Below are 23,061 nucleotides of genomic sequence, written 5' to 3'. Positions count from 1 at the left end.
TCCAGGGATACAAAGATGGTTTAACATATGCAATAAGTGTGATATACCATATTAACAAAATGAAGGATAAATATCATATGATCATCTCAACAGATGCAGAAAAGGCATTTGACAAAATTCAATCAATTTATGATTAAAAAAGCTCTCAACATAGTGGGTATAGAGGGAACATGCCTAAAATAATAAAAGCTGTATATGACAAATACACAACTAACATCATAGTCAACAGTGAAAAGCTGAAAGTTTTTTCCTTAACATCAGGAATAAAACAAAATTACCCATCCTTGCCCTTTTATTCAATATGGTGTTAGGAAGTCCTAGCCACAGTAATTAGACAAGGAAAAGAAATAAAAGCATCCAAATTAAAAAGGAAGAAGTAAAACTGTCACTATTTGCAGATGACATGATACAATATGTAGAAAATGTTAAAGTCCCCACTAAAAATCTATTAGAAGTGGTAAATGAATTCAGTAAAATTGCAAGATACAAAATTAATATACAGAAATTTGTTGCATTTCTATATATTGATAACAAAGTACAAAAGCAGAATTAAGAAAATAATTCCATTTACAATTACACCAAAAAGAATAAAATACCTAGGAACAAACTTACCCAATGAGGTGAAAGACCTGTACTCCGAAATCTATAAAACACTTAGGAAAGAAATGGAAGACAATACAAACAAATGGGAAGTTGTTCTATGGTCATGGATTGGAAAATTGATTTTGTTAATATGTCCATATTACCTGAAGCAATCTAGAGACTCAGGGAAATCCCTATCAAAATACCAATGGCATATTTTACGGAACGAGAACAAAGAATCCTAAAATTTGTATGGAACCACAGAAGACCCAAAACAGCCAAATTAATCTTGAGAAAAATGAACAAACTTGGAGATATCATGCTCCCAGATTTAAAACTATACTACAAAGCTATACTAATCAAAACAATATGGTACTGGCACAAAAAGAGACACATAGATCAATAGAACAGAATAAAGAACCCACAAATAGGGACGCCTGGGTGGCTCAGTTGGTTAAGCAGCTGCCTTCGGCTCAGGTCATGATCCCAGCGTCCTGGGATCGAGTCCTACATCGGGCTCCTTGCTCCGCAGGGAGCCTGCTTCTCCCTCTGACTCTGCCTTCCACTCTGTCTGCCTGTGCTCACTCTCTCTCTGACAAATAAATAAATAAAATCTTTAAAAAAAAAAAAAAGAACCCACAAATAAATCCATACATTTATGGTCAATTAATCTACAACAAAGAAAACAAGAATATACAAGGGAAAAGACAATTTCTACATTAAATGGTGCTGGGAAAACTAGACAGCTACATGCAAAAGAATGAAACTGGACCACTTTCTTATACCATATACAAAAATAAAGCCAAAATGGATAAAAGACTTGAATGTGAAACCTGAAACCAAAAAAATCCTAGAAGAAAACATAGGCAGTGGGCTCTCCAACAGTCGTTTGGCAGTTGTTTGGGGATCTGTCTCCTCTGAAGAACAACAAAAACAAAAATAAACAAATAGCATTACATCAAACTAAAAAACTTTTCCACAGCAAAAGAAACCATCAATAAAAGCAAAAGTCACCCAACTGAATGGGAGAAGAGATTTGCAAGTAATATTTCCAATAAGGAGTTAACATCCAAATTATATAAAAAATTTATACAACTCAATATCAAGAAAACTGTTGGAATATAAAGTGGACAGAAGACCTGAACAGACATTCTTCCCAAGACATATAGGTGACCAACAGTCTCATGAAAAGATATTCAATATCATTAACCATTAGGGAAGTGCAAATAAAAACCATAATGAGATATCATCTCACATGAATCGGAATGGCTAATATCAAAAAGACAAGAAGTAACAAGTGTTGGCGAGGATATGGAGAAAAGAGGACCCTTGTGCACTGTTGCTGGGAATGTAAATTGGTGCAGCCAATGGAAAAGTATGGAGGGACTCCAAAAAATTAAAAATAAGACTACCATACCATCCAGCAATTCTACTTCTGGGTATTTATCTGAAGAAAATGAAATGCTTATTCAAAAAGATATGTGCTCCCTGTGTTCATCACAGCATTATTTACTATAGTCAAAATATGAAAGCTACATACATGTCCATTGTGAATGGATGAATGGATAAAGAAGATATATACACATGAAATGGAATATTAGCTACAAAAAAGAATGAAATCTTGCCATTTGTAACAACATAGATGGACCTAGAGGGTACCATACTTGGTGAAATAATTCAGACAGAGAAAGACAAATACCATATGATTCCACTTATATATGGGATCTAAACAACAAAACAAAAGAGCAAATAGAACAGAAACAGACTCAGAGATACAAAGAACAAACTGATGATTGCCAGAGGTGATGGTGGTGGAGGAATGGACAAAATAGGTGAAGGAGATTAAGAGATATAATCTTTTAGTTATAAAATAAATAAGACATGGTGATGTAATGTACAGCATAAGAAACAAAGTCAATAATGTAACAACTTTGTATCATGACAGATGGTAAGCTGATTTATTGTGGTGACCATTTTGTTCCATATATAAATATCAAATTATTATGTTTTATGCCTGAAACTAGTACAATATTTTATGTCAATAATTATTCTTAAGGGTTAAGAAAAAAAAAGGCATACCAAAAGCAAAAAGCTCAATTTGAAGAGACAGAGAAAACAATAGTACCAGTCATGGCAAGGATGTTAGAATTATTAGACTAGGAATTTAAAACAACTATGATTAATATCCTAAGTGCTATAATGGATAAAGTAAAGAGCATGCAAGAACAGAAGAGCAGCGTAAGCAGAAAGATGGAAATCCTCAGAAAGAACTAAAAAGTAATGCTAGAGATTAAAAAAAAAAGAGAGAGAGAGAGAGAGAGAACACTGTAACAGTTATACGATCTGAAACTCCCTTTTAGAAGAACGATATTGCTACTCTGTAACAAATAAGGAATAAGGAGACAAAAACAAAAATGAAGTAAAAAAAAAACCCAAGGGGGGACTTATCTTATGGTGTAGGCACATGAGAGCATTAAAAAAAGAATAACTTTTTAAATGATGAGATTCAGAAAATATTTTGTAGAAAAGCCAACACAACTTTTTGATGAATTGAAAATAATTCTAAATATTTTGGTTTAATCAAATAGATGAATGAAATAGAGATTTTAATTTTAATTGGGAAAACCGGAGAAGAATATATTTCATGCAGATTTGGAAGGACAGGAAATCAAAAGTTCTGTCCTAGACAGAATAATTTTGAAATAACAGTTGGAAATCTAGGTTTAAGTGTCAAAGAGAATTAATTATAAACCTCAGTGAAAAGATTGAGCTAAAGATACATATTTAGATAGCATGGTGGTATATTAAGCCAAGGGCCCAAGGTATAGTCATTAAGCATTCCAAATATAGAAACCAGGAAGAAGAGGAGAAGTCAACGGAAGGTATAAAGAGTAGAAACCAATGAGGTAGGAGGAAAACTTAGAGAACATGGTTTTAAGGAAACAAATATAAATGTTCTATTAAAGTACGTCACATGTTGCTAGGACTTTCATTTCAAATGAAAACAGTGAATTCTTTATTCAATATGGCATAGTGAAAGTCATTTGAGACCACAATAAAAGCCATTTCAATAGAAGGGGTTGTGTAATTCTAATAAAATGTTCTATGAAGAGGATCAATGATAACGGGAAATAGCTGAGAAGAATAAGCATTCAAGGAATATTTTTTAGATGAGTGATATTAAGGTTCATGGTTCTGACAAGAAATAGAAATTCACAATTCAAAATAAAGAGATCATTGCAGGAAGAGTCCTTGAATAGAAAGAGGCCCAGAGACTAAAAGGAAGTGACAGTAGAATTATTTTTCCCTGTCTTCTTACTCATCATCTTAGCAGCCCTTGACATCTGATCATACATTCTTGAGAAACACTTCTCTCTCAGTTTTCCTGCTTCCACCTTTCCTGATTTGCCTCCTCCCTCTCAGCCATGACTTTTCAGCGTCTTTCTCACCCAACCTCCCAAAACTGGATTTCATCCTGGGCTTTCTTATCTTTGTCTATACTTGCTGGTGCTCTTGTTGAGTCCCATGTCCTTAAATACATCCTGTATGCTCCCAGCTCCCAAATATAATTCTTTAGTTCTGAACTTTCCACTGAGTTTCAGACTCCTATAGACAACTCTCTACCCTACTTAGACATCTAATAGACTTCTCTAACTTACATTGCCCGACTCTTTTTTTCTTATATTATCCAACTTTTGTGACCACTCCTGCCTCCTTCCAATAAACCTATTCCTCCCCTATCACAGGAAATCATTGTTCACTCAGTTCCTCAGGCCAAAACCTAAGAGCTGCCTTTGATTTCATTCATTTGTTTCCTGTACCAAATCAATCAGCTCAACTTCTTTGGTCCTTCTCCAATATATACGTTTAAGCTATCACTTCCTGTCCACTGTCATGATCTTAGCCTAAACCACAGTCACTTCTTACCTAAGCCTCTATAATGACCTCCTATATGATTTCCCTACCTCCATTCTTTCCCATCCATTTTGGATATTATTCTCCACAAAATATTTACTTAAAACATAAATCATATCAGATCACTCCCCTACTTGAAATGTTCATAACTTTCCACTGCTCCTAGAATAAATTTTGAATTCCCCATCTTGACCCATAAGGCAATATGTGCCTTAATTCCTTTCTTCCTCTCCAAGTTTACTTGACTCTTCTCTTACTCCTTCTCTTACTGCACTTCAGACATATTGATCTTTTTTATGTTCCTCAATTATTCAAACTCACTCTTTCCTTTAAGTCTTGAAAATGCTATTCCCTCGTCCACTGGCATTTGCACAGCTGACTCTCTCATTCTCCCAGACTGATTTCAAATTCATCTCTTCAGAAAGCCCTTACCTGACCACCTTATCTTAATGCCCTCACCATAAGACCTTCCTCTCCATTCAGCTTATTTTCTTTATAACACTTGCCAACATCTGTGATTATCTTTTTAATTCATTACTTTACCTATTTTTGGTTTTTCCCACTTATCTCTCTTGGTCTCTGCTCTTCCAACAGCATTGATACCAATGCCTGGTATCTGATATTCAATAAATTCCAGTCATCCATTTATTGAGAATGAATGAATAAACAAATGAGCAAACTTGTAAAATAAATTGTTTTTAGAAAACTCATGAATAATCATTTCTAATTGCCCAAACCAATTATTTTATTATTTTGTTAGATATTAATCCATGTTAAGATCACCAATCTATAGAACCCAGAGTCTACTGTTTATCTTTTAGCCAGGATGACATTTATTCATAATTTGTTTTCTGTATTTTATTTAAAAATTTGTAGAAATTTGCAATAGCAGCACTTCTAAAATTCACCTGTTAGCCTTATCATAAGACTCCCTTTTATCATTTAGTGTCTGCTCCAATATAGAAAATTTAATGTATAAATTATAATTTATATTTATATTTACTCATAATTTATACTTTATGTTATAATTTATAAGGCACATCAGCAGCCTCCACTCTTAGTCCATTTTCCTCCAAGCAAATTTCATGGTCTTGGATTTCCCACAGTCCCAAGCACCTTTCTGCATTGTGTCTTGCATCCCTGGAAAGATTCCTAATACAAAGAGACAGGTATTATTTACCAGTCTAGAATTCCTTCAGCATATTAATCTTCACTCCAAGTGGGACTTTACCATTGGCACCCACATTTGTTTCCACTAGACAAACATTTCAGAGTTCTATGTTCTAGAATCTTGTGACCCTGTAACACTTTGTTATGCCTGTCATCTGACATGTTTTTGCCCCCAAAGTTTTTAATTACTTTGGTTTTAGCATTTTCTGACCTGTTATAACCTGTACCAATTCATTAGCAGCAGAACTTCCTCTTTCTGCTACCTTGTTACTCATAATAATGGAACACATTTCCAGCCTTCCACATCCCACCATAGTTGCCCTAGCCCTTTTAAGTGGGTCCAAGTGAGTTTTCATCATTTCAACATGAACCTTAGATTATGTAAGTTCTCCTTCTACCACACAAATTAACAGTAATTCTCTTTACTAGTTCAATAGTTCAATATGGCCTTTTTTTTTTTTTTTTTGCTTCCCTACCCTCAAATTGGTTTTTGTAATTCAGATTCTGTCTTATAGAGTCCTCCACAGTGAGAGATATGAAGTCATTAAATTCAAGGTATGTTACAAACATCTATTATTCAAATACATTCTGCCCTCCTTCATCTCCTGGACAGTTAAATGTTATTCCACAGAGAAAATAACCTTCCATCAGCCCAATTTGTAATCCAGGACTTTATTTTTCTGTATTGGTCCCGTTTGACTCATTTTTAATGTGCCTTTTAATAAATGCACATTCTCATAGAGTTAAATTCTTATAAATTTCTAACCAAGGGACTTACCAAGTATATGTTTTCCTACCTACACTAATTGTGGTCACTTTGAAACTCATTTAATAACATCCAACATGATTAGTAGGGAAATTTCCAACTTAGCTACCTCAAGCTTGTCCAAATTTTCTGTAATCACTAGTGTAGCCTTTCTAGTTATCCAGGGAAGACTCCCCCAAAGCTCTTGATATTGACTCCCAGTCTGCAACTTTAAGAAGGCATTCCTCAATTATTTTACAATGTGAGAAAACTATGGGTCTGTCTGTTGAATTTTGTCTCTGAGATCTCCTCTCTTATCACTTCTTTTAGCTAGAAATAACTAAAATAACCTTCTCTCTAGAAGGGGTTAAGAGTGCTTGTGTTTTCTTTACTCTTTCATATCTATGAACCCTGACATCTAATGTCTTAATCTTTCTCCCAAAAATAATTTCTCCCGTTCTCCAGTTGAAGGCTCTCCCATTGTCCCTTTTCCTTCCTCCTTCCCCTTGTTCCTCTTGTGATTTATGACTTTTGGACTTATAACTATTTTGTAATTAATTCTATTCTTCCCAAGTTTCTAAGTATATCTGAGTCCTGGAGTCATTGTGCTCCATACACATTTCAGATATCCATTCTAGCTCTCAGTTTCTAATAATCTCATAGAAATTTTCCTATATACCTCAACCTAAGGAAATGACTTAAACTCTATATAATTAAGGCTAATATTCTTCCCCATATGTTCTTTGATATATCACCCTCAAGTAGTGGTCCCTGAAATGCCCAATAATTAAGTCTATGGAAGCAATCCAAAGTCAATAAATAATTCCTCTTGAAGAAAAATAAAACAAACTTTGCTATTTTTATGAAAATATTTAACATTAAGATTTGAATTTTGTCCTGAGATATAATTAAAATGTTGAAAACATTCTCTATTGTTTTAAAGTGGGAATGTTTTTTAAGGCTTGATGCTTCATCTGGCAAAACTTTATATGCATGCCTCCTAAGGTGTACAAACCATAGCATCAAATAATTAGAATATAGAGATGTGCAAGACATTGGCCCAACCATTGAGGCACTGAGAAATAAATAGTGATTTACTGTGGTAAATGTTATGATGGGTGAAATGCAAGATGTCATAGAAGCACACAAGAGGCACATATCACTTGGATGGAGCTAGTTTTGTTGGGGGCAAAATGAGCATTGATTAGGAAAATGTTCTTAGAAAAGTTGGAAACTCTAGATTAAGACCTAGCAGGATGAGCAAGTATCAGATAGATGAAGTAGTAATAAGAAGGTGGACAAACAAAATATTACATGGAGACAGAAGAACACATGCAAAGTCCTAGAAAGAAGAGAGGTGAGAAGAAAACAAGAGAGCTTTGGAGAACAGAATGTCTCATTGACTAGACTGGAATATCAAGTAAACTATAGAGCAGTGATTCAAGAACAAAGAGAAAAGAGTCCTGATAAGAAATAAATTTGTATTTTATCCTGAGAGCATAGGGGGAGTCATGGAAATATTTTTAAGAGAGTTATATAATCATACTGGGATATTAGAAAGGTTCCTGTTGTTGCAAGGATGATGGAAAATAAATTGAATTTCAGATATTTCAGAAGCATGGAGACCCATTAGGAAACTGTGGCAGGAACCCAGGTAAGCAACAGAAGCAGCCTGGACTACGGAAGTGGCTGCATTCATACAGAGAAGTGGGTGGATTCCAGAGATTGTGGGGAAGTTGTATCTATAAGATCTAGTAACACGCTTAAAGTGGGGAGGACAAAGACAGTCAGTCATAGATAGCACCCTGGTCCTGACTGGGACTCCTTCTGTTGGTGTGTCTTTGTTGGTTTTTTTTTCTTCTTCTTCTTCTTCTTTCTTCTTTCTTCTTTCTTCTTCTTTCTTCTTTCTTCTTTCTTCTTCTTCTTCTTCCTCTTCTTCCTCTTCTTCTTCTTCTTCTTCTTCCTCTTCTTCCTCTTCTTCTTCTTCTTCTTCTTCTTCTTCTAAGGACAATAGTCCTTAGCCCAACCTAATCCAATATGACTTCTTAATTAATTACATCTGCAAAGACCCTATTTCCAAATAGGGTTACATTCTGAGGATCCAAGGGGACATGAATTTAGGGAAACACTAGCAAACCTAGTATACTGAAGCAAAAGTAAAAGAAAGGAGACCCCATTAGAAGGTGATTGTAATAATCTAAGCAAGATATGATGGCACTTCCAACTGTTTTGTTAGCTGTAAATGTGGTAAGAAGTACTGGATTTTGGTTATATCTTAAAGGTAGACTAATGGGATTCACTAATGGATTAAAAGTAGAATGTGGAAAAGAAAAATCAGTGAATGCTCTATGTTTTTGTTAACAGAGCTGTCATCAACTGATCTATGAAAAACTGCTGATAGATAGATGTTTGAGCATCACTGGGATGTAGAGGGACAGAGACTTTACAAAGTTCAGTTTTGCATGTATTAAGTTTTAGGTGGTTATTCAACATCTCAGTGAAGGTGTCAATTAGATGGTCGAATATACAGTTCTGGAATTGTCTTAAATCTAGGCAAGAGTTGGCAATTTGGTTGTTACCAGTATACAAATGATATTTAAAACCATAGTTGGAGAGCACTGTTCTGTCTGTGAGCATGTGAGTCAGTGTGCATATAGAGAATAAATAGAAGAAAGAACAGGAAAAAGCAATTCCCAAGCAATAAGCAAAACATGCAACCAAAAACATAGTAGCAAAATCAACTCTTCATTATCAATATGTCAGTAAACACTCAAGACTTTAAGGAACATTTGAACATTTAGAGAGGATAAAAACAAGAAATTTCTGCAAATAGTAATGAGCCCTTAAGCAAGAAAGGGACCAATTCCAAAAAAAAGGGGAGTTAGTAAGTAGATGGAACATGTGATAGACTATTTGGTACTTAGACAAGGGAATTTTAGGAAGAAATCAAATTGGAAGAACAACAGTTCTCTTGTCATAATAAACAAAGGATGTTTACTGGTTTCTCAAAGAATAACAACTAGAAATGGATATTAGAATGCTGTTTGTGGTATTCATGGTTTTTATATTTAACATATGCTTAAATTAACCATAGAGTAAATGCACTATCATTCAGTTGATTGTTAAGGTAGGAGTTAATCTTTCCCATTTCATCATAAAGCTTCAAATTTAAACTCTCTTATAGATAGGTAATTATAAGTATACATAAAAACCCATATATGAGATAGATCCTTCCTAACAAGTATATAGTTACAATCCTGGCATAAATGTCAGTTATTGCTTCAATTGTATATCATATCCTAGCATACTGGAAAGCACTTTGGAAATACATGACAGGAGCCCTAAGATGTTCAGAAACTTTGATCCAGTTATTTTGTTTCAGGAAGCATGTCCCAAGAATCCCAAATACACAGAAAAACTTAATATTCTTATTATAGAATGGTTGGGAAATCATGGTGTCCTCATATCCTGGAATGACTTGAGTAGTATATTGGATGATACTGATGAGAGCTATCAATATTGGAGGAAGGATGCTATCAAGTATTGTTAGAAAGAAAATAAGTTGTCAGTAAATTCAAAGTAGAACCTACTAATAGGAGAAACATTGAGGAAAATCAAATGAAAGATAAAAGATCCCTACATGAAAGAGGGATAAAGACACTACAGAATATTTAAATTATTAAAAATATAGAGGTAGGGTTCCCCAAAACCTCTGTAGTAGTAAATCACCTAGCATAGTACAATAATTGAATTGATTTTCTGTTATCCTAAGATTAGGGCCTCCTTCTTGTAAAGTAAATGAAGTAGTTACTAATTAGAAGTGCAACAACATATTCTAGGTAGCTCCACCCTAGGGAAAGTTCTGGGAGGGGCCCACTGAATCAGTTCTAAATGACAGAGAATGAATTTGGGTTTTTATATGTCAGGGATTTCACTGTGCCTGGGTGCTTGGGAACATCTCAGGTATTGCAGACCCCTTGTTCCTATGGCTGATTTGCTTATAATCCAAATATAAACAAAAAGAGTTTTGTCCATTCATAAGATGTATTATACCTGTATGCATCATCTTTAGAAATGAACGTTCAGCCAGAAAAAGGCAAAGCTTATTTTTCTAGCAGCCTGGGTAAATTGGCTTGCCCTCTTTAAAGCCCAAGGAAAGGGGATTGACTGAAACTGCCTGCTATTTAGACTGCTTACCCTATTGCTTTTAATACCCAGAAGGATTCCAGTCAAAGTAAGTAGAGAACATTAAACCAGGGCCAAAAGAATATTATGCAAACATTAAACATGTTCATAAAGAATTTGCAATAAAACTAGAAAGTGTTTATATTAAAAGCAGAATATATTTATGTATTCAATACTATATCAATAATGTATAAAATTAAGAATAGAGAAAAATACTAATAGTAGTTCCCTCTCGTGGTAAGTATATAAAGGATTTTTGTATTATTAATATCAGAAAATTCTTCTATAAAGAACACATATTACTTTTATAAATAGAGAGTGAGAAGAGTTTCTGGGGTTCAGAGTGGATAACAGGTAATCAGTTCTCTTTAACAAGGCTCATTTCTTTCTAAGTGTGCTTTCTTACTGTTATTAAAGAGCAAACCAGAAGTATGAGCAAGATGGGAGAGAAGTAGGAGACCCTGTTTCAACTGGTCCCCTAAAGTGAGCTAATTATCTACCAGAACACTCTGAATACCCATAAAATCAGCCTGAGATGTAGTGATTATACACTTCTGGATCTCTACAGGGGCAGAAGATACCAGCAAACGTACAGTGGAGTGGGAATGCTCAGACTGATATCGGAGATAAACAGAAGGGAAGGAAACCTCCAGAACTGACGCCCTGGAAAGTAATACCCCAATACAAAAGTGCCCTGTGACTGGGGACCAGCATTAACTTAGAGTCTAGTAAAAAGCACTCAAAAAGAGCAAAAAAGATCTTAAGAGGTAACTGGTAGAATTGGGTGGTCATGGGCACAGGCCTAAGCCCACAGACCCAGGACAGCCACCACAGGCAAACACCCCTGCCAAAGAGTGCAGCGGAGGCCATGGTGTTGTGTAGCTTGCACCACAGATCGGCTGGGCACACTCCCACACCCACATGAGGGAGTCTGGTGATGGTGTCAGCCTGTGCTCCCTAGAACTTTTGTGCTCTGCATTCACTGTGCACTGGGGTCTGACCCACTCCCTCTCCCGTGCCTGAGAATGCTTCGTGCAGGTGCTAGCTGGCAGTCTCTAGCACCAGCCGAGGGTCAGGTCTCTCCCAGCCAGGGCCTAAAGGAACTCAGTGCCATCTCTGGTCGTGATCCCATGGTGACAGTCTGCGCAAACGTGAGGTCTGAACACCAGACAGCAGTCCCGGCAAAGGCAACCACTGGAAGCAGGCTCCCTGGACCAATATCACTCCTGGTTTGAGTGCCAGGGGGATGCAGAGACAAGTGGGCACTTTGGGCAACCCCTGAGACAGTGTCTGGGGATGTGCATGGCCTTTGGGAGGTCGAACAGCTCAGCAGAGTTGCAGAAGGGGAGTCTGTGTGTTCTGGACCACCCAAAGGGGAGCAGACTGAGGCTTCTCTCTGAGACAGAGGTCTGGATGCAGTTTGCTTTCCACTAAACCCCAAAGAGCCACATAAAGCCACCAAAGAACAAAACCACCAGAGAAGAACAGCCTGAAAAACCGGTTTTCACCAAGTGCATCCCCTTGACAGAGAGCAGAGGACTCAACACAAGCAAGACTGACTGAAAAACAATGCAGCAGACCCCTCCCCCAGAATGCCAGCCAAAAGAACAAAAGGACAACCACCACAGGGTCCCAATAAAACTGTAAAAATCCATTTCCAGGGGAAAACAATACATTAAGCACACAATATTGCCATAAAACCTATGTATTTCATAGATACAACTTTTATTTTTACTTTATTCTCACTATTCTTACTCTTTTTAATATTTTAAAACTACTTACCACTACAACAGAGGTTTAATAAAACATATTCCATAATAACCCTTTAACTTTAACTTTTTTCATACATATACCTGTGATTTTCTTTTGCTTTTTATATTTTTAATATACATACAGATATAAGCTTCAAAGTAATCCTCTTTCCCTAATCAATATTACCCCTATATATAAACCAGTTTTAATCTCCCTTTTTCTCTGTAAAGTTGAGTCCTTTAACAAAGATATCAAGATACAACCAGGAAGAATCAAAATAACCTTCCTCACCCAAATCCAGGATTTATAACAAACCTCTCAACTTTTTCTTATGTCACTGTTTCTGTGAATTTGTTTTTGTTCTGCTATTATATAAATCCAATCCTTGGGGTTCATTTTGGCTGGGTTCCTTTTTTTTTTTTTTTTTTTCCCTTGTCATTTATTTTTGTCGTTCTTTATGTTTGTCTGATTTTGATGGTTTACCTTACAAATTTTACCTTTGGGGCTCATTCCAGCTGGGTCTCCTCTCTTTTTTTTTTTTCCTCACTCTCTCCTTCTCTCTCCCTTTTTTTCTTTTTTCTTTCTTTTTGGTGGTGACTTCTGACTGCTCAGAAGCATTCCAGGGTGCACCTTGCCTGGATCGCAGTTGATATATTCAGCTATACATCCCCTCAACCACCTCTCACCAATGACTAGGAGGAGGAAGATCCAACAGAGGAATAACTTCAGAGACTGTGCCCTCTCCATTAGAACGACTGGATATGGACATAAACAGTATGTCAGAAAGGGACATACTGTCCAGGCAATCCAGGCAATGGCTAGGATGAAGAAGACCATTAGTGACAACATAGAATCTCTAAGACCAGAAGTGAAAGCCACCCAGGAAGAAGTTAAAAATGCTACCAATGAGATCCAATCTAAGCTAAATACTCTAATTGATAGGATAATCAAGGAAGAAGATCGAATTAGTGATATAGAGGACAAACTGATAGGGAAAAAGGATCAGGGGGAGTCGTAGAAGAAACAACTTAGAAGTCATGAAAATAGATTTGGAGAATACATGATACCATGAAACATTCCAATGTCAGAATTACTGGGATCTCTGAGGGGGCAGAGAGAGAAGACTAGAAGATACAGTTGAACAAATTCTGGACGAAAATTTCCCTAATCTGGGGAATGGAACTGGAATGGAACTAGCGTTCATGTGCGACAGGTAGAAGGAACACCCCTCAAGATCAATGAATCTAGGAAGACCTCGAGACACTTAATTGTGAAACTGAGGAATCATAATTTTAGACAAGAGCTTCTGAGGGTATCTGGGGGAAGATATTCCTTATGTACAGAGGAAGGTCCACCGGAATAACATCAGACCTGTCCTCGGAAACCTGGCAAACCAGAAATGACTGGCAAGACATATTCAGGGCACTAAATGAGAAGAACATACAGCCAATAGTATTTTATCCAGCAAGGTTGACGTTCAAAATGGATGGGGAGATAAGGAGCTTCCAAGACTGGCAAGGTTTAAAAGAGTATATGACCACCAAGTCAGCACTACAAGAAATACTAAGGGGGGTTCTATAAAAGAAGAAAGAACCCAAGAGTGACATAGAAAAGAAATTTACAGAGACAATCTATAGAAAAACGACTTCTCAGGCAACATGATGTCAATTAAAACGTATCTTTCAATAATCCCTCTCAATGTGAACAGCTTAAACACTCCCATAAAACAGCACAGGGTTGCAGATTGGATAAAAGGAGAGGACCCATCCATATGTTGACTACAAAAGACATGTTTGGAGGAGGAGTCAAGATGGCGGAGAAGTAGCAGGCTGAGACTACTTCAGCTAGCCGGAGATCAGCTAGATAGCTTATGTAAAGATTGCAAACACCAGCAAATCCATGGCAGATCGAAGAGAAGAAGAACAGCAATTCTGGAAACAGAAAAACAACCACTTTCTGAAAGGTAGGACCGGCGGAGAAGTGAATCCAAAGCGACGGGAAGATAGCCCCGGGGGGAGAGGCCGGCTCCCGGCAAGCGGCGGAGCAACAGCGCACAAAATCAGGACTTTTAAAAGTCTGTTCCGCTGAGGGACATCGCTCCAGAGGCTACCCGGGGCGAAGCCCACGCGGGGTCAGCGTGGCCTCAGGTCCCGCAGGGTCACAGAAGGATCGGGGGGTGTCTGAGTGTCGCAGAGCTTGCGGGTATTGGAACGGGAAAGCCGGCTACAGAGACAGAGCCGACAGTAAGCTCACAGCTCGGTGTTACCTTGAACTGGTCGCAGGCTCGGTGAGCTCGGAGCGCGGCCGGAGGTCAGGCAGACAGGAGTAACTGGGCGCTGTTCTCTGAGGGCGCACTGAGGAGTGGGGCCCTGGGCTCTCGGCTCCTCCGGGCCGGATACCAGGAGGCTGCCATTTGTATTCCCATCCTCCAGAACTCTACGGAAAGCGCTCAGGGAACAAAAGCTCCTGAAAGCAAACCAGAGCGGATTACTCACACCGGCCCCTGGTAAGGGCGGTACAATTCCGCCTGGGGCAAAGACACTTGAGAATCACTACACCAGGCCCCTCCCCCAGAAGATCAACAAAAAATCCAGCCGAGACCAAGTTCACCTACCAAGGAGTGCGGTTTCAATACCAAGGAGAGCAGCAGAATTCCAGAGGAGGAGAAAGCAAAGCACGGAACTCATGGCTTTTTCCCAGTGATTTTTTTTAGTCTTGCAGTTAATATAATTTTTTTCTTTTTCATTTTTTGTTTTTTTTCTCGTCTTCTGGTAAAATTTTTTTTTAACTTTTACCTTTTTCTTTTTAACGTTTTTTAACTAGTTTATCTAATATATTTTTTTTTATTTTTTATATTTTTTCTTATTTGTTTTCTTTTTTTTTTTAATTCTTTTCTTTTCTTTTTTTTTTTCTTTTTTCTTTTTTTTTTTATTCTTCCTTTTTGAACCCCTTTTTATCCCCTTTCTCCACCCTCACGATTTGGGATTTCTTCTAATTTGGTTAAGGCATATTTTCCTGGGGTTGTTGCCACCCTTTTAGTATTCTACTTGCTCCTTCATATACTCTTATCTGGACAAAATGACAAGACGGAAAAACTCAACACAAAAAAAAGAACAAGAGGCAGTACCGAAGGCTAGGGACCTAATCAATACAGACATCGGTAATATGTCAGATCTAGAGTTCAGAATGACAATTCTCAAGGTTCTAGCCGGGCTCGAAAAAGGCATGGAAGATATTAGAGAAACCCTCTCGAGAGATATAAAAGCCCTTTCTGGAGAAATAAAAGAACTAAAATCTAACCAAGTTGAAATCAAAAAAGCTATTAGTGAGGTACAATCAAAAATGGAGGCTCTCACTGCTAGGATAAATGAGGCAGAAGAAAGAATTAGTGATGGAAGACCAAATGACAGAGAATAAAGAAGCTGAGCAAAAGAGGGACAAACAGCTACTGGACCACGAGGGGAGAATTCGAGAGATAAGTGACACCATAAGAGGAAACAACATTAGAATAATTGGGATTCCAGAAGAAGAAGAAAGAGAGAGGGGAGCAGAAGGTATACTGGAGAGAATTATTGGGGAGAATTTCCCCAATATGGCAAAGGGAACGAGCATCAAAATTCAGGAGGTTCAGAAAACGCCCCTCAAAATCAATAAGAATAGGCCCACACCCCGTCACCTAATAGTAAAATTTACAAGTCTCAGTGACAAAGAGAAAATACTGAAAGCAGCCCAGGAAAAGAAGTCTGTAACATACAATGGTAAAAATATTAGATTGGCAGCTGACTTATCCACAGAGACTTGGCAGGGCAGAAAGAGCTGGCATGATATTTTCAGAGCACTAAATGAGAAAAACATGCAGCCAAGAATACTATATCCAGATAGGCTATCATTGAAAATAGAAGGAGAGATTAAAAGCTTCCAGGACAAACAAAAACTGAAAGAATTTGCAAACACCAAACCAGCTGTACAGGAAATATTGAAAGGGGTCCTCTAAGTAAAGAGAGAGCCTACAAGTGGTAGATCAGAAAGGAACAGAGACCATATACAGTAACAGTCACCTTACAGGCAATACAATGGCACTAAATTCATATCTCTCAATAGTTACCCTGAATGTTAATGGGCTAAATGCCCCTGTCAAAAGACACAGGGTATCAGAATGGATAAAAAAACAAAACCCATCTATATGTTGCCTCCAAGAAACTCATTTTAAGCCCGAAGACACCTCCAGATTTAAAGTGAGGGGGTGGAAAAGAATTTACCATGCTAATGGACATCAGAAGAAAGCAGGAGTGGCAATCCTTATATCAGATCAATTAGATTTTAAGCCAAAGACTATAATAAGAGATTAGAAAGGACACTATATCATACTCAAAGGGTCAGTCCAACAAGAAGATTTAACAATTTTAAATATCTATGCCCCCAACGTGGGAGCAGCCAACTATATAAACCAATTAATAACAAAATCAAAGAAAAACATAAACAATAATACAATAATAGTAGGGGACTTTAACACTCCCCTCACTGAAATGGACAGATCATCCAAGCAAAAGATCAGCAAGGAAATAAAGGCCTTAAACGACACACTGGGCCAGATGGACATCACAGATATATTCAGAACATTTCATCCCAAAGCAACAGAATACACATTCTTCTCTAGTGCACATGGAACATTCTCCAGGATAGATCTCATCTTGGGTCCTAAATCAGGACTCAACCGGTATCAAAAGATTGGGATCATTCCCTGCATATTTTCAGACCACAATGCTCTAAAGCTAGAACTCAACCACAAAAGGAAGTTTGAAAAGAACCCAAATACATGGAGACTAAACAGCATCCTTCTAAAGAATGAATGGGTCTACCGGGAAATTAAAGAAGAATTGGAAAAAATCATGGAAACAAATGATAATGAAAATACAACGGTTCAAAATCTGTGGGACACAACAAAGGCAGTCCTGAGAGGAAAATATATAGCGGTACAAGCCTTTCTCCAGAAACAAAGGTCTCAGGTACACAACCTAACCCTACACCTAAAGGAGCTGGAGAAAGAACAAGAAAGAAACCCTAAGCCCAGCAGGAGAAATCATAAAGATCAGAGCAGAAATCAATGAAATAGAAACCAAAAAAACAATAGAACAAATCAACGAAACTAGGAGCTGGTTCTTTGAAAAAATTAATAAAATTGATAAACCCCTGGCCCGACTTATCAAAAAGAAAAGAGAAAGGACCCAAATAAATAAAATCATGAATGAAAGAGGAGAGATCACAACTAACACCAAAGAAATACAAACTATTATAAGAACATACTATGAGCAACTCTACGCCAACAAATTTGACAATCTGGAAGAAATGGATGGATTCCTAGAAACATATAAACTACCACAACTGAACCAGGAAGAAATAGAAAGCCTGAACAGACCCATAACCAGTAAGGAGATTAAACAGTCATTAAAAATCTCCAAACAAACAAAAGCCCAGGGCCAGACGGCTTCGCAGGGGAATTCTACCAAACATTTAAAGAAGAACTAATTCCTATTCTCCTGAAACTGTTCCAAAAAATAGAAATGGAAGGAAAACTTCCAAACTCATTTTATGAGGCCAGCATCACCTTGATCCCAAAACCAGACAAGGATCCCATCAAAAAAGAGAGCTATAGACCAATATCCTTGATGAACACAGATGCGAAAATACTCAACAAAATACTAGCCAATAGGATTCAACAGTACATTAAAAGGATTATTCACCACGACCAAGTGGGATTTATTCCAGGGCTGCAAGGTTGGTTCAACATCCGCAAATCAGTCAATGTGATACAACACATCAATAAAAGAAAGAACAAGAACCATATGATACTCTCAATAGATGCTGAAAAAGCATTTGACAAAGTACAGCATCCCTTCCTGATCAAAACTCTTCAAAGTGTAGGGATAGAGGGCACATACCTCAATATCATCAAAGCCATCTATGAAAAACCCACCGCAAATATCATTCTCAATGGAGAATAACAGAGAGCTTTTCCGCTAAGGTCAGGAACACGGCAGGGATGTCCATTATCACCACTGCTATTCAACATAGTACTAGAAGTCCTAGCCTCAGCAATCAGACAACAAAAGGAAATTAAAGGCATCCAAATCGGCAAAGAAGAAGTTAAATTATCACTCTTTCCAGATGATATGATACTATATGTGGAAAACCCAAAAGACTCCATTCCAAAACTGCTAGAACTTATACAGGAATTCAGTAAAGTGTCAGGATATAAAATCAATGCACAGAAATCAGTTGCATTTCTCTACACCAACAGCAAGACAGAAGAAAGAGAAATTAAGGAGTCCATCCCATTTACAATTGCACCCAAAACCATAAGATACCTAGGAATAAACCTAACCAAAGAGGCACAGAATCTATACTCAGAAAACTATAAAGTACTCATGAAAGAAATTGAGGAAGACACAAAGAAATGGAAAAATGTTCCATGCTCCTGGATTGGAAGAATAAATATTGTGAAAATGTCTATGCTACCTAAAGCAATCTACACATTTAATGCAATTCCTATCAAAGTACCATCCATCTTTTTCAAAGAAATGGAACAAATAATTCTAAAATTTATATGGACCCAGAAAAGACCTCGAATAGCCAAAGGGATATTGAAAAAGAAAGCCAACGTTGGTGGCATCACAATTCCAGACTTCAAGCTCTATTACAAAGCTGTCATCATCAAGGCAGCATGGTACTGACACAAAAACAGACACATAGATCAATGGAACAGAATAGAGAGCCCAGAAATAGACCCTCAACTCTACAGTCAACTAATCTTCAACAAAGCAGGAAGGAATGTTCAATGGAAAAAAGACAGCCTCTTCAATAAATGGTGTTGGGAAAATTGGACAGCCACATGCAGAAAAATGAAATTGGACCATTTCCTTGCACCACACACAAAAATAGACTCAAAATGGATGGAGGACCTCAATGTGCGAAAGGAATCCATCAAAATCCTTGAGGAGAACACAGGCAGCAACCTCTTCGACCTCAGCCGCAGCAACATCTTCCTAGGAACAACGCCAAAGGCAAGGGAAGCAAGGGCAAAAATGAACTATTGGGATTTCATCAAGATCAAAACCTTTTGCACAGCAAAGGAAACAGTTAACAAAATCAAAAGACAACTGACAGAATGGGAGAAGATATTTGCAAACGACATATCAGATAAAGGACTAGTGTCCAGAATCTATAAAGAACTTAGCAAACTCAACACCCAAAGAACAAATAACCAATCAAGAAATGGGCAGAGGACATGAACAGACATTTCTGCAAAGAAGACATCCAGATGGCCAACAGACACATGAAAAAGTGCTCCATATCACTCGGCATCAGGGAAATACAAATCAAAACCACAATGAGATATCACCTCACACCAGTCAGAATGGTTAAAATCAACAAGTCAGGAAATGACAGATGCTGGCGAGGATGCGGAGAAAGGGGAACCCTCCTACACTGTTGGTGGGAATGCAAGCTGGTGCAGTCACTCTGGAAAACAGCATGGAGGTTCCTCAAAATGTTGAAAATAGAACTGCCCTATGACCCAGCAATTGCACTATTGGGTATTTACCCTAAAGATACAAACGTAGTGATCCAAAGGGGCACGTGCACCCGAATGTTTATAGCAGCAATGTCCACAATAGCCAAACTATGGAAAGAACCTAGATGTCCATCAACAGATGAATGGATCAAGAAGATGTGGTATATATACACAATGGAATACTATGCAGCCATCAAAAGAAATGAAATTTTGCCATTTGCGACAACATGGATGGAACTAGAGCGTATTATGCTTAGTGAAATAAGTCAAGCAGAGAAAGACAACTATCATATGATCTCCCTGATATGAGGAAGTGGTGATGCAACATGGGGGCTTAAGTGGGTAGGAGAAGAATAAATGAAACAAGATGGGATTGGGAGGGAGACAAACCATAAGTGACTCTTAATCTCACAAAACAAACTGAGGGTTGCTGGGGGGAGGGGGTTTGGGAGAAGGGGGTGGGATTATGGACATTGGGGAGGGTATGTGCTTTGGTGAGTGCTGTGAAGTGTGTAAACCTGGTGATTCACAGACCTGTACCCCTGGGGATAAAAATATATGTTTATAAAATAATAATAAAAAAAAAAAAGACATGTTTGGAACCTAAGGATACATCCAGACTGAAAGTGAAGGGATGGAGAAGCATCTTTCATGCTAATGGACTTCCAAAGAATGCTGGGGTAGTGATTCTCATATCAGATAAATTAGATTTTAGCTGAAGGCGGTAGTCAGAGATAAAGAAGGACACTACATCATTCTTAAAGGGTCTATCCACCGAGAAGATCTGACAATTGTAAATACTTGTGCCCCCAACACAGGAGGAGCCAACTACCTAAGACAACTATCAATCAAGATAAAGGGTCACATTGATATGAGTACATTAATAGCAGGGGATCCTAACACGCCATTCTCAGTAATGGATCATCTAATCAGAAAATCAATAAAGAAACAAGAGCTTTGAATGACACATTGTGCCAGATGGACCACATAGGTTATATATCATACACAGAACATGCCACCGTAGAACAACAGAATACTCATTCTTCTTGAGCGCACATGGAACTTTCTCTAGAACAGACCACATACTGGGTCACAAATCAGGACTCAACTGACACCAAAAGATTGAGATTATTCCTTTCATATTCTCAGACCACAATGCTTTGAAACTGGAATTCAACCACAAGAAAAAGTTTGGAAGGAATTCACACACTTGGACGCTGAAGACCACCCTGTTTAAGAATTTTGGATCAGCCAGGAAATCAAAGAAGAACTTAAACAATTCATGGAAACCAATGAGAATAAAGACACGTTGGTCCAAAACCTATGGGGTATGGCAAAGGCGGTCATAAGGGGGGAAACACATAGCCATCCAAGCCTCCCTCAAAAAAACAGAAAAATCCAGAATACACCAGCTCTCTTTACACCTTAAAGAACTGGAGAATCAACAATAAATTAAGCCAACCCCACACACAAGAAGAAAAATAATCAAGATTAGAGCAGAGATCAATGAGTTAGAAACTAGAGAAGCAGTAGAACACATCAACGAAACTGGAAGCTGGTTCTTTGAAACAATTAATAAAATCGATAAACCACTGGCCAAACTAATCCAAAAGAAAAGAGAGAGGACCCAAATTAATAAAATTATGAATGAAAATGGAGAGATCACGACTAACACCAGGGAAATAGAAACAATCATTAGAAATTACTATCAACAGCCATATACCAATAAGTTGAGCAACCTAGAAGAAATGGATGCATTCCCGGAAACCTATAAATGTCCAAGACTGAAACAGGAAGAAATTGACAACCTGAACAGACCAATATCTAGTAACGAGTTTGAAGCAGTGATCGAAAACCTCCCAAAAAACAAGAGCCCAGGACCTGATGGATTCCCTGGGAAATTCTACCAAACATTCCAAGAAGAAATAATACCTCTTCTCCTGAAGATGTTTCAAAACACAGAGACAGAAGGAAAACTTCCCGACTCTTTCTATGAAGCCAGCATTACCTTGATCCCCAAAACAGGCAAAGACACCATCAAAAAGGAGAATTTCACACCAATATCCCTGATGAGTATGGATGCTAAGATTCTCAACAAGATCCTACCTAATAGGATCCAACAGTAAATTGGAAAGATTTTATCCACCATGACCAGGTGGGATTTATCCCAGGGGATGCAAGAGTGGTTCAACATTCACAAATCAATCAATGTGATAGAACAAATCAATAAGAGAAGAGAGAAGAACCACATGGTCCTCTCCATTGATGCAGAACAAGCATTTGACAAGATACAGCAACCATTCCTGATTAAAACCCTTTAAAGTATAGGGATAGAGGGGACATTCCTCAACTTCATAAAACCTATCTATGAAAAACCCACAACAAATATCATCCTCAGTGGGGAAAAGCTGACAGCCTTCCCTTTGAGATCAGGAACATGACAAGGATGCCCAGTCTCATCACTGTTGTTCAACATAGTACTAGAAATCCTAGCAACATCAATCAGACAACAAAAAGAAATAAAAGGTATTCAAATTGGCAATGAAGAAAGTCAAACTCTCTCTCTTTGCAGATGACATGATATGATACTTTATATGGAAAACCCCAAAGACTCCACCCCAAAACTATTAGAACTCATACAGCAATTCAGCAATGTGGCAGGACACAAAGTCAATGTACAGAAATCAGTTGCCTTCTTATACACTAACAGTGGAAATATAGAAAGGGAAATGAGAGAATCGATTCCATTTACTATAGCACCAAGAACCATGAGATAGCTGGGACTAAACCTAACGAACGAGGTAAAGGATCTGTACTCGAGGAACTACAGGAACACTCATGAAAGAAATTGAAGAAGACAGGAAAAGATGGAAGACCATTCCGTGTTCATGGACCAGAAGAATAAACATTTTTAAAATGTCTATACTACCTAGAGCAATCTATACATTCAATGACATCCTGATCAAAATTCCACGGGCATTTTTTCAAACAATCCTAAAATTTGTATGGAATCAGAAGAGACCCTGAATTGCTAAGAAAATGTTGAAAAAGAAAAACAAAACTGAGGGCATTGCGTTGCCTGATTTCAAGCTTTACTACAAAGCTGTCATCACCAAGACAGCATGGTACTGGCACAAAAACA

Source organism: Mustela erminea, chromosome 5 (assembly GCF_009829155.1).
Source record: "Mustela erminea isolate mMusErm1 chromosome 5, mMusErm1.Pri, whole genome shotgun sequence".
Classification (NCBI taxonomy): domain Eukaryota; kingdom Metazoa; phylum Chordata; class Mammalia; order Carnivora; family Mustelidae; genus Mustela; species Mustela erminea.
Note: the sequence above shows the minus strand (reverse complement) of the source record.